The sequence below is a fragment of the Lissotriton helveticus genome, chromosome 4_1 (assembly GCF_964261635.1).
Source record: "Lissotriton helveticus chromosome 4_1, aLisHel1.1, whole genome shotgun sequence".
Lineage (NCBI taxonomy): Eukaryota > Metazoa > Chordata > Amphibia > Caudata > Salamandridae > Lissotriton > Lissotriton helveticus.
The window spans coordinates 593,967,398-593,986,012 of record NC_136063.1 but is presented as its reverse complement, the minus strand read 5'-3'; the positions used below and the strand labels follow the sequence as shown (position 1 = coordinate 593,986,012).

The following is an 18,615-nucleotide window of genomic DNA, read 5'->3' as shown; positions in this document are numbered from 1 at the left end:
CTGGCTACTGTCTCAGGGCCTACACTCCTCTTTATTAAACGTTTAGAAAGTTGGCATTTCCTGCCTTAGCCATTTAGAGCCTGTAGCCTGTCCTTGGGTCACATGACTGGGTGCAGCTGACAGTTGGGCTTTGTGTATTCCTCCTAAACAACCACACACACTAGGTGTGCCTGGATAGGCCATAACTGGTAGAATGGAGGGTGGAGCTAGGACCAGCCCTACTTACACTTGAATAGGCTGTGTCTTGACCTTACACAATGGACTGCATACCCCCTGTAGTTGGTCTGGAGCCAGTGCAGGGAAGGCAGGAAGCATGTGCCTTTCAAAGAGAATTTCAAGAAGCTTCCCTCACTTTCCAGAGGAAGGGCATCAGCTATAAATATTGGACCACAGGCACAACCTCTTCAGAACATTCTGGACCTGTGGATACTCTGCCAGGAAGAACTGCTGTGCTGCTAAAAGGACTGCCACTATGCCTGACCGTTGCTCTGAAGGGCTGTGGCCCTGCTGTGCTAACCTTCTGCCTCCCTGCCTGGGTGAGAAGGACTGGACCTGCATCTATTGAGCGCAGGTCCCCCAGAGGGACTCTAAGGGCTAGTGGGCTAGTGGACTGGCCTTCTGACTAGAGCCTCAGGGACAGTACAATAGAATCAACAGAATACCCTACCAGAGCGTATATCCCAGTCCCATAAGGGATCCTTCACTTTAAATACAAGGTAACAGATGAATATCAGAGCCCAATACACATCACACAATTTTCATTTTGTTCTCTTTAGTTTATTGATTGTTTTGTTCAGATAGAATGGATCATAATCAGATAGCCATGATATATTTAATAAAAAGAGGGGAAATATCTCTCATGGTATAGATATCAAACTTTATACAGTACATACATGTCCCACACACTCCCAGGCAAACATACTAAAGTCACACTTGCTTTCACACTTAATAAAACCAATCACTACCGCAAACATCTATGCATAACACTCATACTGGTACAATCTGGCCTGCAGTGAACATAAGATGTAACTGCGTAGACACAAATCAGGCTGTGGAGGCAAAATATGTTGGAAAAGGTTATTAACAGTGACTAAACTTCTGCCATCCACAGGTATCACGCCAACGCGCGTTTCGGTGTAGGACCTATTCAGGCCACACCTTATTCAGGGCGGAGATGTACCATGGGGTTGGGGACTCACAAACTTTAATAGTAGCAGTCTTTGTTGCTCCAAAATTCGTGCTCAATAGTAGAGTATATAATGTCAAATAGCTCCAGCCGGAGCTCCTGTTTCGTTGGGTCAGGGATAGGAACACACAAAAAGCACCTTTGATAGAGGCACTCTTCCAAGCATCAACGTTAGAATTCAGTATTGGAGTCCAATGAGGGATCATAGGGGGTCATATACCTCAAGGCGGCGCTCTAATTCAGCCAGAGTTGAGGAGGGATCAACCGGAGGGGGCTTTTCGCTGTATTCACAAGGGCAGCGTGCAGAGTTTCTCAGGGATAGGGTCAGATAAAAATGATGACAGTAGCTCACGGTGCGATTTCCGCTATTGGCGAGCTCCGTCCAAGATGGGAGGTGGTAACAAACAAACAGCATATAAATCCAGCGTGGACGTCTGGCGGGAAAACTGGTCGGCAGGTCCCCGAAAAGGGCGTGCTCCGATCGAACTGCACAGCGGCGAAAGGTTCTCAGAGTTCCTGAGAACCTTTGGCCTGCATCTTATCTTCACTGCAGGCCAGATTGTACCAGTATGAGTGTTATGCATAGATGTTTGCGGTAGTGATTGGTTTTATTAAGTGTGAAAGCAAGTGTGACTTTAGTATGGTTGCCTGGGAGTGTGTGGGACATGTATGTACTGTATAAAGTTTGATATCTATACCATGAGAGATATTTCCCCTCTTTTTATTAAATATATCATGGCGATCTGATTATGATCCATTCTATCTGAACAAAACAATCAATAAACTAAAGAGAACAAAATGAAAATGGTGTGATGTGTATTGGGCTCTGATATTCATCTGTCACCTTTTATTTAAAGTGAAGGATCCCTTATGGGACTGTGATATACGCTCTGGCAGGGTATTCTGTTGATTCTATTGTACTGTTATACCCCTTTTGTGGCTGCGAGCATCCTAAATCCCTACGGGGAACCCCATCTATCTTGTTGTAGAGCCTCAGCGACAGAAGGCTCCAACAACCTTGAACCCAGCACCTGGACTCTGCCATCTGTGAGTTCAACACTGCCAAATGGTGCCACCCCAGTCCTGAACCCTAGGAAGTGGACCTGAAGTTAATCTGCAAGCCCATCTGAACCAATGCATCTCACCTGCTCCATGGCAGACCCTGAGCAGAACTGATGCACCGCCTCTGCTCTGGGGTTCTCTCTGGTGCAAGAACTCTGCATTGACCTCACAACCCACATCATAACCATTGCCTGTAAAAAGCTTTCCCAATGCTGGCCCTTGCATCGCAAATCCCTTATTGGCGGCAGCCTCGATGACAACACAGGTTCTCGCATCACAGTCTCACAGCTCCTTGGAACCAATGAATTGCCTCAAATGTGCAACGCATCGTCAACGTTGGAGTTTGCATCACAGCTCTGCAGAACCTCAGAACTGACGCATTGCCTTAGCTCCTTGATGCATCCTCGGCGCGGGACCCCTCAATGCTCCGCCATTAAGACCCACGGTTCTCTTGTTCAGCGGATCTAACTGGGTCCCTGTAGCCCGCACATGCGCCATCGCTGTCGGCCTGAACTTGAAGGCTTTGCCTTGGTCCGGCGCAACCAGATATCCACAGTTGACACTTTGTGCTTTTGGTTGGTATTTCCACTGAAATCTTTAAATCTGCATATCTCCTAGTCTACTGATTGGGATTTTATCATTTTGGTCTTGTTTTATTTATTAAAAGTTACCCTATTCTTCTAAATGGGTGTGTGATCTGTTTATGGTGTGTTTTCACTGTCTTTCTGTTTGAAATGTTGCACAAATACTTTACACATTGCTCTCAGTTTAGCCGGAATGCTCTGTGCGAAACTACCAGGGGTTTGAACACATGTTAATTTAGCGTTTGCTTGTGACTTCCCCCTAACAAGGATTGTGGTTTCTGCTTGAGTAGGGGTTTTACCCCTTCAGCCAGCAACCCAATATCTTACACTGCCCAAGCACCAAACTGTGGTGCAGCAGAATATTTAAATCAGCAAGTGAAAATTATTCACGGGACTTATACTACACCCTTCATCTTTTCCCTCAGGAATCAGTACCTTCTGGCAGCATTGCTGTAGCTTTGGTGTTTTACCTATTACCAGTAGTGTCGGAGTGCCCTCAGGCAGTATGATCTGTGCGTACACTCGCGGTCTCTTTGGTATGTATTCCTGTGCACAAGACCTCCAAGGTCGTAGGATCCTTAGCATGGATGGGATGCCCATGGTTGCTCCATCTGTGCAATCACAACCTGTCAGATGTCCAAACCGGAACCCTTCCTGTATCCTCAAGCTGCTCTTCATTTTCTTCTCTAGGTCTTCTAGGCACCACACTAAGAATGTGTTGATGCGCTCTCCAAGGCCAATCATCAGGCAGAGGGCCAGATGACGCACTTCCTCTGCTGGCCGCAGTGTGCTCCATTTATTTCTCCGTGCGGCACCAGCGAGCGGATCTGGCAGCCCCGGGCCTGAATATCACGGGATACCCTCCTCACAAGTCTTTGAGGAGACCATCCACACTGACACTCGTCATGCCGCCAATGATACACACATAGTGCCCACACCGCCATTCACTCCCGCCCGCTTGTACATAAACACAATTGCTCCCAATGAAACTCTGGAGACATATTTATGGGAAAGAACTGCTGCAGGTTTATTTCATACAACACACGTATGACGTTTTATGGTGGGTCATCTTACGGGCGATCCAAAGCAGGCAGCCCCTCGCTGTCCTGCATGCCTAAGGAGCCATCTTGCACGGCGAGTCGATGCTCTGACGGTGCAGCACATTACCAACTTCGTTATACTCCCGCCCCCCCTGTCAGGGCGGAGCGGTGTGGCACACCCCCGGTCGGTTCAGGCCCCCCGACCGCCCGAAGGACTAACGGGGCACTGTCGCGGTTTCCCGGAACCTCCTTCGGCTCCTGGTCCTTGGCTCAGGCACCCTTACTGTGCCAGGCAGAGGTACCCTTACTGTACCCTTCTGCCGCAGAGGTACCCTTACTGTACCCGTCTGCTTCCAGATCGCCCTGTACTCTGCCACAGCTCTGGAGGAGGCCCCCGTCGATGACAGAGCCCCCCACCTACCTAGCTACTTAACCTGTCGCTGTACACTGCCTCTTGTACCTCCAGGAGGAATATATCGCTCCCAATCTAGACAAGCGTACCCTGTCCTTATCGTAGTACCCTTCAGGTTTCTCTTGTATTGGTACTTGCCTAATGAAACCCAGGCCTCTCTTCCCATGAACTTCTGCATGGATCTGTCGACCATCCTGCGGGAAGGTTCTACTGCTACCGGTGATCTAGCCCTGCGAGGGACACCCTCAGACCACAGGAGCTCGCCCGCTCCTAACTTGTTGCCCATTGCTACCAAAGCCTTCCGCATGATACGCTTCAGTTTTTCTTGTAGGAGTGCATGTCTAATGAGCCCCAGGTATCTCCTTTCCATAAACTTCTGCATGGATCTGTTGACCCTCCTGCGAGGCTGCTCTAACGCAACCGGCGATCTCGCTCCCCTCCAGGCCCAGCGAGGGACAATTTTCGACCAAAACAGCTCAGTGGCTCCCAACTTATTGCTTACTGCCGTCAAATCCCTCTATATGGCCTCAATCAGGGCCCTCCTCCCCGGTGTGACCAAAATCGCTGCACCCCTCCCCGCCAGGTATTCGCTTTCTGACTCTTTTCCAGAAGCTATTTCTTTGCTTGCCTGGAGTCTGGTTACTTACTCTTTCTCACTCTGTAGACTGCAAGGAGGTTATTTCGGAATATCATATTTGTTCACCTTTCCTTGTTTTGCTTAATATGCAATAAGGTAGCTGTTTTCCCTCGGATATAAGATACAGGGGATCGGCGAGTGACTATTTGCATGATTTTATTTGATGCTAATGGAAAACCAGTGATGTTTGTCCCAGGAAGCAAAAGTGGTGGGATTGTGATAGTTATCCCGTAGTCCGAATCATTTCCTTGCTGTGTGAGCACAGTGGCAGTGGTAATTATGACAATGGATGTCATGGCAATCAATGCAAGATCATTACTTGACAGACTGTGCTCTAACAGATATATTTGACAGCCAAATTGTCATTCCAGTTTCATGGGGTAATATGACACAATTGCTCGAGGCCTTTCCAAGTTTTGAAGCCGAAAAGTTCCATTTAATATGGATGGTGCCAGCCGAATCGATGTGTTCACCTAGTGTGATACCTTTGACAGCTTTGATTTGGTTCTGATTTGGAAACAAAGAGCAATGCCATGATAGAGCATATTCCTTCACGTTAAGATAAGGCATGGCAGTTCAGTTAGAGAAGTGGGCACTTTAGTTTTTCCATCGATAACTTATTAAAAGCCATTCACGGAGTGAGTGTGCCAAAGAACAAGATCGGTTATGGTAATCCTTAGGGTTGTGCGAACTTTACTCACATTGTGTGCATACTTTTACAGAAACAGCTGCACATCCAAGCATTATTCTTGGGAATGGAGCTACATTTTACTGTGACCAGGAAGATGCTGTTAGTCAAATTAAATCAGGTGAAGATGTTACTATAGCCTTCACCTTGCACACTCTGTCCCAACCTGAACTGACTTACTTTCCATTGCGAGAGATGTCCTGGCCTGTGCTTTGGAGTGTTTATGTCCTGCAGAATACTCGTGAATTGCAATGTTCATGTGTATATGGCAAATTGGCACTGTGCATTCAGGTATAACTTGCCTGGCTCCAACCAGTTGATACACGAGGTATATACACTCAGGGCAACCACACATCGGGCGGACGAGGTTCTTGCACTGTCCTGGATGAGGCTGTTTATTGGCATAATGGCCCACTGGGTTGATTGTATACCCTTCGAGCTATGCAGTGATCCACATGTCACTAGTGACTTACCCTTAGTGCCCGAGTTGAATTCCGTGGATGGATTACCCCTTCCCAAATATGGCACACATGCATTCGCTCCTATTCCAATGTATTAACAGCGCTTGAGCCGCGGGTGGACAGGGATGAAGAGAGGCCGAGCCTCGTCCATCGCGGTATAAATAGGGGTTCGCCCCTCAAGCCCTCCCCTGGTCGGTGAATGGTGGACGCGGGAAGGGGCGCCCAATCGGAGTTGGCTGGAGCTTGCCGGGTGGGACTAAGGCGCTGCCCCGCCCATGCTCCCCTGCGGGTCACGCGGTCAGCGGCAGTCTCAGCAGTTGACCCTTCCTCGGGGCCGTACACGTACACAATGATGGGCCTCGCCAGCATCTCGATTGCTTGCTTCAAACAAGCCACCGGTCTCGCCAGCTCGTTCTACCAGATGACAGATCCCGCCGCAGTCTGATGTCCGGTTTGAGGCCTAAGTAAAGAAATTCATCAAACTCGCATGTTGCAAGACAAAAACTCCCCACTTAGGCCGTCATCTTCCTTGGTCGGCAACCCACGCCCCCTAGTAATTTCTTTTTGTAGATGTTTGATACAATAAAGACCTGAATCCAAGGAAGAGTGTAGCGTTTAAGATAACATTTTAATCGAAGCAGAAGCGTCTCGACTATGAAGTGCTATACACTTAATTGTGAAGGTTGAGACCACATTATAAATAAATAAATAAATAAACAATACGAGTGGTTGGGTGCAGAGGGTACAATTGAAACTGCACTAATCAGCCCATAATCCGGTTGGGTTTTACATATTTACATTTTTGAGGCACCTATATTCGGCTGATGTCAGACATTACATTAGGAAACACAGGTTAACCACTGCGAATTTGCAGAGACCCTAAATTCTGAAACACTTTGACTGTTTATTTATTTGCTGATATATGATGCAAAAAGCCGGATGTTACTTTAGTCAGCCGCGGGTCTGCACGCCGGAGATTGTTTTCCATTGTATGTATACGCCTACAAGTCACTGTATGCGAAGTGTGACTGATTTAAACACAGTAGAGACTGAATGTGACCCTTGCAATAGGAAGGCGGACGGCAACAATGCTTTCCATTCATCTGCAGCTCAGCTGCCTACGCCAGTATGGTGTGTCAACATTCCAGACCAAAGTGCAAGGACGTCGGATGTACGTCGCTATTATTCCCTCACACAAGCACCAACCATTAAATAAACTAATTTAGGGTTTCTATATCATTTATAGGAAACCAAGAAGCTGACTGTAACTCATACGAAGTTCTTGACGTGTGTAGTAATGGCCTCCAGGAAGAAAACACTAGCAAGCGTGTGAGTGTAAGTGCTTTCTTCTTATAGTTAGAACCCCCTCCGGCTCCTCTGACAGCAAGTTGAAAGGCGACAGGAATACTCAGTGCTCATTGCCAAGATTGATGAAAGGCAGCAGCTATAATAATAGCAGAATGCGGCTCGTGCTTCACAGGTCAGCCATTACACGGCATAGACAGCAATTCACACAAGCAGTGTCTCTATAAATACAGGCCAACAATCCCGCTGCACGCTCTGTAATGGATTCTATAGCTATAATGCAGTAAATTACAAGGTAAACATTCCAGCCTGTTAAGTGATCGCCATTTTCACATTACGAGTAGTAATGATTCGGTGCTGTTAGAGCAATCTAACCAACAATTTAGTGGCACATTGTAGGCATTAGTCATTCTCATAAGGCTTAAGCATCTCATACCGTACTAACAATACTTACCCCCAAAAATGTATGTAACTAACTTAGCTTGTGATGTCCTAGTAACATTTAAGGTGCATCTTGTGTATGTAAAAATACAGACTAGATAGGCTGAGATACAAAATGATTTAGGAGTACCAGAAGTAGTACTACAGGAGTACCTTTTACACACTCCTTTACACACTGGTTTATCAGCCTGAAACGTCTAATTCTCTGTTAGAAAAAGTGCAGAAGGGCCCGGTCCTTTCTAATTGTACAAGTTGTGTATGGATATTGTTAGAGCTGACATCCTTAGCGTGGTATTCCCGATAGTGAAGTGGGGAAGCCTCACTCTTTTCTGTGCCTTTATGTTCAGTCTCCCCTGACAGGAGACTCCCAACAACACTCCACAATCGTGCTGACACTGTTAGACAAACACAGTGGCTGACCACTCTGGAAACAATCAGCAAACATCAGAAACCGGTTCCAGAGTGGACTTATGGAATACATAACCTCTGTCTGCCAATTTAGTATAAGCATGTGATAGAAGCTACCAGCCAGGGAGCCAAGATTTCTCTGCCAGAATCCTTGGGTCTCACACAGTTGGAGACCAAGAAACTATTTTGCACTACGTGGTTGGGATCATTGTTCGCCATCTCCCATTTTTCAGGGACAGAAACCTGGATGTTCTGCAAATTTGCCAGAAGATGGTATTTAAGGCCTGCCTTTAGTGAGTGACCTGGCTGACTACTGCGGAGGGGTTCCTTTGTATGAAAAGAATGCTGCCTTGAAAAGTAGGACTGCGAGGAGCTGAGGCAAGAGGAACAGAACACAGCATGCAGCAACCCACGGAAAGATCAGCACTACCAGGCTGTGTGGTGAGATATGGAGACCTCGTGGTCCCTGATCTCTGTCTTGAAAGCAAGCACGTCTGACTGCAGGAGTGCCTGAAGAATTGAGATTGCACGTTGGCAGTCATCTCAACTGAAATCAAAGCGCCTTGAGACAGTAGGCACTCCACAGCTGGCAGTCTTTCATAGGACTCCGCTAAAGTGTCCCTGAAACAAAGGTGGGCTCTATGTTTGGATAGGGAGCTTTTCTTTTGACCCGAGGAGGAACCACCAAGAAGAGACCTACAAGAATCCAGGCAGTAAGGCGTATCGAAGACTTCATCTTACCTGGGCCTGTGCTGTCCAACTTCTTCATTGGAGCAAACACCCCCATACTTGACACAATCCCAGCAGCATCGCCTGGACCAGGTTAAAACAGTGTCTCTCAGTGGGTGATTCCGAATTGCCAACCACCACCAGCCGCCAATTCTCACTCGCAGTTAGCAAGCATGGACTGATCTATCCACGACTGTAAAGACCATGGTACAGTGCACGAAAACGTTGTCAAGGTAACTGCGACTGGAGAAACTGAAACATTATCACAAAAACCTAACCATATGTCTCATGGAGGAGAGAGCCCAGAAATAGAGGACCAAAAGACCTGTACTCATCCGTTTCCCTGTAGAGCAATGGGTCCGAATTTGCACTTGGCGAGATCATAATGGTGAACAACACTTACAACGAAACTTTTACATCGCAGAGCCTTTACAACGCAACCATTACAACGCAAACTATTACAACACATTGCTCTGGGGGGCGCTCTAGGATAGGGAATAGGTTAATTTACTATCCAATAACCTTCCCTAGTGTCCACGAGGACTGGAGTGCTGTGTGACTGCAGTAAAGCATTTTGTCTCTTTGAGTAAAAGCACTGTCTGGACATTAAGGTATTGATCACTAAATTATTTAATTGAGTGCTGAGTCTTTCCCTAAGTAAAAAAATATGCATCTGGCTTTTTGCTGATTTAACACCATTTTCTAAAGAGTGGTCTTTGCATTGAAACACAGGAAATTCATTGCCAATGTTTCGATATGTGTAGAAAACTAACAACAAATAAGCAAATACATTCTTTAATGTCTTTGGGTTCTACTAGTATGGAAAGTGGATTGGAATATCCAACAGAGATTAATACTAGTAGTGATCAATGAATGTATTTTTGTACCAGCCATTAGATGAGTAAGGTAAAAGTTACAGCAAAACATAACATTGTTGTTTTTAAAACGTTTTGATATATAATTAAAGTGTGATCTCTACATTGACTGTTTGTATTATTAAATAAACTTGGAAATAGGTTGTTTTCCGGTTATGGGTAGTTACAGTTTATGGGTGTGTTAATGTCTGGCAACAACAGAAACCTACCAACACCTGGAAGAGTCCTGTATGGTGTGGCTTGTGTGGATGTCACTACTTTATCTTACCAGGATGCCATAGACAGGTAAAATATTGGTTAAGATAAACACAATTTCCTCACATTTCTGTGATGGAAAGTTCGGGAATTTGTGGGAAACAGAAAAAGTCCAACCACCTACTCTTCCTGCACTTCTAAAAACTTTATCACACATACATGGGTGGGCCTGATCGTAACTTACAGGAAGAGGTGATATCAGTGCCCATGTCAAAGGCAGTACAGTGGCAATGTGATCTTCACGTGGTCAACATTGTGGCTTATACTTTCCCTGTGCAATGGGCCAACTCAGATGTGGGGTACTGTTTTTGGCATACTGGATTGTAGGGCTTTTGCCATTTTCCCAGAAGTTCTGAAGTGTTTCTGTCACAAAAAAGTTTTAAAAAAGTAAAGAAAATATGATTTTTTTAATCAATACTTTGAAATTTGCTGTGAATTCTGGATGACAACATGCATTGGAGTTCATACATCCCAATCACAGTGGATTCCATAGTATCTCTATTATTCAGACATGTCTGGGTCTGGGTCGATTGGTGTCCCTGCGTGCTGGCTAATTCCAGGCACAAATATTTCATACATCCCCCACTTAATCTACTCGCATGAAAAAACATTTCCCATTTCTTAGTGTACGGATCCCTACTCAGACCCAAGGAAAACCCACATGTCTGATAACCCCATGCTCAGAAACCCTAGAGGAACTCAGATTTGGGTCGCACCTTGATAGGGACCCGTTCCTGTGTGAGGAAAACTGAAGAAAATGACCATGTTTTGGGGGAAAATCTGATAAAAGTCTTGATCAGAGCATTGTCCCAGCCAAGCAAGCAGGGCATGTGTGGTCTGGTACTCAGTGATCGAAACCTTATGATCTATAGATGTTGAAAATATATGGTTTTGGTAGGTTTTGATGCACCCCAGAGGTGATACCTGCAAATAAAAGACAGGTAGCTTAAACCTAAATCAGATGTTTTGGGAAAAAGCTCCAGCACAGAGGTGTGCAAAAACCCCATCAGTGAAACCCATGACATTTTTTGCCAATTTTAATTTTACATTTTTACATTCCCAAGATATATCTCAGAATAAAACTTTACTTAGTTTTTAATTTTCTTTTGCACATTGTAATTGTATTGTAATTGCATTTATATAGCGCTTACTACCCCTGACGAGGCGTCTAAGCGCTTTTTCGGCGAGTAGCACGCTACTCCGGGACCCATAGAGGATTAGTGTTGAATTAGTATAGTGAAACATGCAAGTACATTTTAAGTGGTGGATAGGTTAGTCAGTTATTTGGATTTGGAATGATAGCAGAAGGATAGAGGAGGACAAAGGTTTGTATTTATATAGCGCTTGTTGACACACGCTATTCAGGAAGCCTACAAAGGATTAGTGGTGAATTAATATGGTGAAATATGAAGTAATTTCAGTGGTGGATATTAGTCATTTACTTGGAGTGAGAAGGATAGTGGAGGGATAAAAGGGGAAGAAAGATTTGCATTCATATAGCACTTGTAACCCCTGATGGGTGTTGAATCGTTTTTCTGGCGAGTAGCACGCCACTCCAGAACCCATAAAGGATTACTGTTGAAAATTGGTATAGTAAAAAATATGAAGTAATTTGAGTAGTGGATATGTTATTCAGTTATTTGAGTAGTATATTAGTATTGTTTAATATGGAATTTGAGAAGTGAACATGTTAGTCTGTTAATTTCGATTGAAAAGGATAATGGAGGGATAAAAGAGTGAAATATTATTATTTGAAAAAATTTTTTTTAGGTCTTAGCAATAGGAGGAGGTTTCTGGATGAGTAAAAAGGAGTTTTGGAGGGAAGGACTCAGTGGATTGGGTATTGCTAAATGAGAAAAAGGGGAGCATTTCTGGCCCTAGTCCCGACCAGTCTCGAACAGGCTCAAACAGGGAACTGCCCTTGTCCTCTCCGCGCTTAACAGGCTCAAAAAGGGAACTGCCCTTGTCCTCTCCGCCCTTAACAGGCTCAAACAGGGAACCGCCCTTGTCCTCTCCGCCCTTAACAGGCTCAAACAGGGAACTGGCCTTGTCCTCTCCACCCTTCGCCTCAACGCCCGGGCTGAGACGCCTTAACCCTGGCCTTTTATAGCCCTAGTAATCAGGTGACCCCTTCAGCCAATGGGGTCCCTAGCCCTAACACTATCCAATCACAACACTAGCCCTAAAATCTAGAACCAATAAGAGACCAGGACCTCACAGCTAATCTTAGCCCTGATCCCTATGTCCAATAAAGGCCCTAGCCCTACCAGTAGTCCCAAAACAAGTCCATGCAACCAATGTCACAGGTAGCCCTAGTCCCTACTTCCAATAGAAAGCCTAACCCTACTCTAAGTCCCACACCTAGTCCAGCAACCAATCACACCAGAAGCCCTAATCACTACTTCCAATTAAAGGTCTAAACCTAGCCCTAGCCCCACCCTACTCCCAACAATCAATAACATAAGAAGTCCTAGTCCCTACTTCCAATAGAAATTCTAACCCTAGCCCTAGTCCCAACCCTACAATGATTGAATCACAGACCCAGAAACCAATCGGAACCCTCAAATACCCAACCAATGAGGACATTAACCCTAATCCAATAGAAACACCAGATACAACCACCAATCAGTGTAGACATGTACCATCCACTAGCAGACCATATAAGGTCCCTGCAACCTCAGACAAGGTTTGCTGGCCAGGGAGTTGGAAGCTGCTTCTTCTGTTCACAATCTCCTAGGAGACAGACAGGCTCAATCCACACTTTGGACTACAGCAGGTAAGGGAATCACTAACTTGAAATCTAACAATACTGTTTGAATAAAACTTTACTCCCCCTGCTTGCCAAAAAACAAAGTGCACAGGCCTTAGTAAAACACAGTTTAAACAGCTCACATAAGCACCCTCTGATGTCTTAAGGGGCCTGGGCTGGTGTGAGAGGAGGGCTAAGACTTGCCTGGTAGCTGAATAGCCAATGGTCTGCTGACCTGGGGGTGGGGGCTGGGCAGCAGCTTCTCCTGTTCAGAATCTCCTAGTAGACAGACAGGCTCAATCCACACTTTGGACTACAGCAGGTAACTGCCTCACTAACTTGAAATCTAACAATACTGTTTGAATAAAACCTTACTCCCCCTGTTTGCCAAAAAACGAAGTGCACAGGCAGGGGCAATTGCTAAATATACGCCAACAAATACATTGGCCAAGCGCTGTTCAGTCAACTGGTGTCAGTTAAAATAACTACTAATAGTGTTTAGTCTGATGTGTGTACCACTGATGAACAGTGAGACGCTTTTGCCTGTGTTACTCTTACATTATATGCAGCATTGAAGAATACAGGGTAACTTCCTGTTGGGTGTTGATAACACGTTACAATGTGTGAATGTTAATGACAAGTGCCACTCCTTAAAATGTCTCCTCAGTCACTCACAAGGGTGCATATCACTGCTGCAAATTTTTCCACAGTCCCTTTACACTGTCAATCTCCAAACTGTATCACAATGCACAGACTGGATTCTCACCTCCTCTGCAGCACTCACGCACAGCATATGGCAGACAGTAGTCTGTGCATAGGTACACTGAAAGTGGTGCCCTCACCGAAATTTATGTTCCCAGCGATTATGGTATCTCATCCTTTCCTCTGCCCTAACTGATGAGTCGCATTATCATGCTTACATATTCCTTTCGTCCCTGTATGACTCAGGATTGGAATACACTCAATGCCAGCCCCTCAATACCATCCAGTGAGCCCCAAAATAAATCCCATGCTGGTGATCCTGCCAACCTGAAGAAAGGTCTTAAAATGTTAAGAGCTATGCAGGTATATTCAGCATCCATGCAGTTAGTGGGCAACGCGCACTGATTGAGTACGCTGGTCACTTGGCAGGCTAGACATACTTTCCATTGGCCACTAGCAACTTTCTACATCCCTTCTTGATTTGCACTCTTTCCTGACAGCCCATTAGTAACTGGTTTATATTACACCTTTACTCCAGAATGGGGTTCAGTTTGGTCATGGATTGTAGGGTTTTTAAAACCAGTAATCTAACTTGGAATTGCTAACTGTGGTTTATCATTTAACTCACTAGAGTCATAGAAGCTGACTAGTCCAGTTTCCTCCTTACTTGGGCTTCTCACTAGCCCTTTTAGCCATGAATGTAAATGTACATTGCATGTTCCACATACCCGGTTACAGAAGTATCCCACAAACTGATTTGTTGCCCCTTTAATTCCAAACTAATAGTACTAATCAAGATTTTCTGACTTAGATGTTTTAGTTAAATGCATGTTGCCCTAAATTAACCTTGGGTTCAGATTCTGCTACAAAATATCTTTGAAGCAGTGCATAGGTGTTATGGACAGGGCCTCAGCAGTCTCTTAGCCTGCAAACTTAAATTAGAGCAAACTATCTCATTAGAACACTCAGGGTAAAGAACTCAACTCTGTGCAGATTGCCCGAGTCTGTTGAGCAATGATACATTACTGTACACAGTGTCTCAATGTAATCCAAGAGCATATCTAGAAAAGTACTACTGCGACCAAGGAAGAGCTTGTCTCAGTGAAAAAAAACCCATGTCGCGTGCTTAAACAGCTGCATGAAACATTTACTTCCGGTGCTGTGAAAGGAGACACTCTGATTGAAATTTGGACTGGTCCCACCATTCACAAGTTACTCTCAGTTTGTGAAGAAGTTATTAAGGAATGTATTGCTACAGACTACTGTGACCAAAAGCGGAAAGAAATCGAAAAATGGTGGAAGAAAGAGCCAGGATTGGAACCTTGGTTTTGAGTCAAATTGCAAGACATGTTTGTGAGTTCGCAGGGCTCACAGAGAAATATTCTGAGTAGGAAGAAAAGCTAAGACAAACCCTCAAGCAAGTTCTAAAATATGGTGTCACTAAAAGCAACTCTCTGAAGCCACGGGTGCTACCTGCTGCTAACTGTCTTCTGACATCACTGTGTTTGGAAGCCGCCTGCGAAGCTCAGTGTCTACAGGGCTGCTCTAACAAATACTGTATCTTTGAAAAAAATAGGAGGCCATTTAGAGAGGATGGGAGTCCTGGAAGAAACATTTGGCATGGTTGACCACACCACATTTTCCTGACTGTGCTATGACGTGGAGTTTGCGAAAAAAAAAGCACTTAACGATTAGGGGTGTTTGGTGCACATAAGAAAAGAAATGTGTAGGAACCCAGTATAGTGCTCACACTATGTTCTGTTTGCTTTATTTCCAAAGTAGATTAAATACATTGATGTGTGTTGTGGTGGTCACCGCCATACATTTTTTATGATTGTTCATATTCTTTACAGCAGGGGTTTCCAGAGGGTAGCTCGGAACTACTTGCTGCTTGCTAGTACCCTGGAAGTACCCCCCCCCCCCGAATGTCTGCCCAGTATGGTACTTAATTCAGAGAGTCTACTATAGCCACATTGAAGAAGGTCATGTTGCAAGACAAGCACAAGATTTTCTTTGAATGGGTTAATCCAAAATGAAAAATGAAAATGAAAGGTGGGTTTCATCGCCTCCTCCTGCATGTTATCTGACAGAGTTTTCTTTTTGAACATGCCTTGCGCTGCTTCTCGGCGTTCATTTACATTCAACATGTTTGCGTCCTCTTTAATCTCTTGTGCAGTACCCCTCGTCTTGTCGTATAGTAAAAGGTCAATGCGAGTTGACCCCCGGAGGAAGAAAAAGAAAAACAAGGAGGGACGGGTACAAGCGGAAAGGCAAAAGTTCCAAGCAGAGCCACACGCAACAATTGTGGCAAGAAATGGAATGAGACAATTTAACTATTATCAATCTAACAACAAGAACCCTCACACAGGCCGAAGAGGAAGTATTAAAACATGGCCTTACCTTTTGTCCCTCAAATTTCATGGAATACACACAAACTAAAATCGACCTTTTTAAATTAACAAGGAAGTTCAAACTTTACAAATTCTTTAAGATGATACCCACCTCTCATAAACCAAAGAAACAATTACCAATAGTAAGAGCAACGGATGCTCTAGTCGGAGAAGATCTTGCAGCATTAGAATTGATGCACGAGTTGCAAACAGATCGTGATACAGATCCATTGGGTATAGCTACAGAGGATGAAGTTAAAAGAACGCGACAGTTAGGTTTGACTCAAGATAAGGATCAGAGCTATTTCAAACCCAAGCCGCAATTCCTGCCACAGATGCCTCTCGATGCAATAGATGTTTTTGCTGAGGCAGTGAACAAAGATCTATTAAGACTGAGAAAACCACTTAATCACGCAAAGATCACACCGAATCTCACTAAAGAACAAAGTGAGGCATTGAAGACCCTTAGCAATGATAAGACAGTGATCTACAAGCCATCGGATAAGGGTGGCAATGTCGTGTTGCAAACCAGATCTGACTACAAGAAGGAAGCATTAAGGCAGCTTTCGGATGAAAAATGTTATCAAAAACTTTCCAAGGAGGTTTATATGAGTAGCATACAGAGATACCATGAAATGATCAAGACATGGTTGGACAAATCGATGCTTGATATGGAAGAGTACTTATTCCTCAGATGTCTGAACCAAGTGGTGCCAACTTTTTATCACATTCCCAAGATACATAAAAACAGGACTGCTCTACCTGGGATCCAATTGTCTCCTCGAAAGGGAGTCTCATGGAAAATCTCTCAACCTTCATAGACTCATTTCTCTCTCCTCTAGTGAAAACCTTCTCCGCATATGTAAGAGACTCACAAGATTTTATGATGCGTATAGAGAAACATGAATGGAAACCAGGGTATAAACTTATTGTGTTGAACATTACCAGTTTGTATACATTAATCCAACATGAACATGGTTTGGAAGCGGTGTCACATTTCTTGAAAAAGAAATCAATGACATTTTCTGAACATAATCAAATGCTTTTACAATGTACTGAATTCTGTTTGAAAAATAATATTTTCATATTCGATGACAACTATTACCACCAGGTGTCTGGGACAGCGATGGGCACCTGCTTCGCCCCCAGCTATGCGAACTTGTTCGTGGGCTGGTGGGAGGAGCAGGTGTCCAGGTCGCCAGGAGAGATGGAGATGGACAGGGTCATCGCCTGGTATAGGTATATCGATGATTTGTGTATTGTTTGGGACGGCTCAAGAGAGTCAGCAGTCACCTTTATTAAATGCATGAATAAGAATGTGATTAACCTGGAATTCAGTGGGGACATCAGTTCAGATACAGTCAATTATCTAGATCTCCAAATCAATATAGTGGACAATTCCGTACATGTATCTCTTTATCGCAAACCACCAGCTGGGAATTCGATCCTCCACGCTGCTAGTATTCATCCACCAGGCTTGGTGAGGAGCATCCCCTATGGGGAATTGCTCAGAATGAAATGGAACAGCACGACGGAGGAAGACTTTGAGAGAGCTGCTAGCGAGAGTATCGATAGATTTGTAAAGAGGGGTTATAATGGCAAATTTCTATCAGATACTCTCAATAGAGTGAGGAAACTAGCAAGAAAAAATCTTCTCACTAACCAGAAAAGACAGAATAGAGTTAATGAGAGTAACAACAGTTTCAGAATGATCATTACCATTTCGGATAATGCAAAAGATTTAAGATCAATATTGATGCGCAATTGGCATATCCTAAAAACTGATAGTGTCATTGGGATGATATTCCATCGGCTCCCCAGATCACCTTCAGAAGGGCACGATCAATTAAAGATGATTTGGTGCAGAGGCATTTGCAAGCAGAAAATAAGAAGTTAGGGACCTGAAGGGTTTCTATCCATGCAGTAAATGCAAGGCTTGCATAAACAGCAAACGCACATTGTCCTATGAAGTAGTGGGATTATCCAGACCTAGACCTATTGCAAAATATCTCACATGTCATACCAACTATGTGGTGTATTGCCTACAGTGCCCGTCTGGCTTACGCTACATAGGTAGCACTATCAACTCTGTGAAGCTCAGAATATTGGAACACATGAGGGCAATCGCTAAAGGTGATGTCAGTTACCCGGTAGCGAGGCACTTTGCTGAGAAGCATAACAGCAATCGGGATCTATTGCGTTATTATGGTCTAGATCAGGTACCAGTACAAATCAGAGGTGGAGACAGAGTCAGGAAGCTCAGAAGGCTGGAATCAAGATATATAATAGATCTGGGAACTAAGACACGGAATGGACTTAACATGGGTGAAGAAATGATGGTCCATTTAGAAGATTGAGTGAAAACAGTGTAAGAATGGCATGTTATCAGTCACAGAGTTTGTTTTTGAGTCATTTTGAAAAGTATATTAGTTGTGTCTTTATCTAGAGGGCTTGCCGATACACGGCTGAATTATCATTTCACTGTATAAACTTAGCCGATACACGGCATAATGGTTACAATAAAAGTTTATTATTGCTGGTGTCATAATGGGACAAAGCAGCAGTCGCTATGCATATCCAATGTTTAATAGTGTTAGTATCGAGTTATTTACTTGAACTAATGTCGCTGTTAACAACAAAAATGATAAAGTTGTACTTTACAGTGTTAAGATGGCTGCCGCGTAATGAACG

The 18,615-nt window shown here is 44.3% G+C and overlaps 1 pseudogene; it reads left to right on the top strand.

Annotated features, from left to right (window-relative positions):
• Positions 1-472: 472 nt before the first annotated feature.
• On the top strand, positions 473-15,277 carry LOC144828031 (nicotinamide N-methyltransferase-like; annotated as a pseudogene).
• Positions 15,278-18,615: the final 3,338 nt, after the last annotated feature.